Raw genomic sequence first — 1,199 nt, 5'->3', positions numbered from 1 at the left:
GCGCGCCGGGAGCCGAGGGGGCGTGGCGCCCGGGAAATTTGAGAGATTGGGAGGGCGTGGCTCTCCGAAAACTCGGCGTGGGCAGCCAGCCATCTACACCCCTCCCGCCCACGTACGCGGGAAAGAGTCTTGGCTGGAATCGTGCGCCTGAACTCCGACTCCACGGCCCAGGCCCACGGGGGCCCAGCGCCAGCGAGGACTTTGCTGGGGTCCTGTTGGGTCCTTGCTAGGTCGTAGCCAACTGCCCTGACCTGGCAGGAAACGGTGTAGTCCCGCCGCGGTGGATCCGTTGCGGCGCCTTTGTGGGGTTAGAATCCGCCAGTCTGGGGGCCGGGGCTGTGGCGTGGCGGGTGAAGCCGCCGCCGCCGCCTCCAGTGCCGGCATCCCCTATGGGCGCTGGTTCGGGTCCCGGATGCTCCACTTCCGGTCCAGCTTCCTGCTAATGCGCCTGGGAAAGCAGTGGAAGATGGCCCAAGTGCTTGGGCCCCTGCACCCACGTGGGAGAAGCTCCTGGCTCCTGGCTTCAGATCAGCACAGCTCTGGCCGTTGCGGCCATTGGGAGAGTGAACCAGCGGATGGAAGACTCTCTCTCTCTCTCTCTCTCTCTCTCTCTCTCTCTCTACCTCTCCTTCTTTGTGTAACTCTTGACTTTCAAATAAATCTTTAAAAAAAAAAAAAAAAAAGCGAATCCGCCAGCCTCCGCTGGGCTGCTCCGGGGACATGGACAAGCGCCACGCTCCTCCCTTGGGCGTTTTACAGTCTTGGTAGTTCTGTTAGCCCGAGGTGTCCGCGCCTGTCCTCTAGGATCAACGCTGCGTAACAAAAGGAATCCACTGGGGCTGGCGGCGCCTGGCTCACTAGGCTAATCCTCCGCCTGCGGCGCCGGCACCCCGAGTTCTAACCCTGGTTGGGGTGCCGGATTCTGTCCTGGTGGCTCCTCTTCCAGTCCAGCTCTCTGCTGTGGCCCGGGAGTGCAGTGGAGGTGCTTGGGCCCTGCACCCGCATGGGAGACCAGGAGGAAGCACCTGGCTCCTGGCTTCAGATCGGCGCAGCACACCAGCCATGGCGGCCATTTCGGGGGTGAACAAACGGAAGGAAGACCTTTCTCTCTGTCTCTCTCTCTCACTAACTCTGCCTGTCAAAAAAAAAGGGGGGGTGAATTGAGGGGGTGGTACAGCTGGCCCTAAAGATTCTCATTT

Source organism: Oryctolagus cuniculus, chromosome 12, assembly GCF_051225735.1.
Source record: "Oryctolagus cuniculus isolate XC-2025 breed Fujian yellow rabbit chromosome 12, ASM5122573v1, whole genome shotgun sequence".
Taxonomy (NCBI): Eukaryota; Metazoa; Chordata; class Mammalia; order Lagomorpha; family Leporidae; genus Oryctolagus; species Oryctolagus cuniculus.
This window is presented reverse-complemented; position numbering follows the sequence as displayed.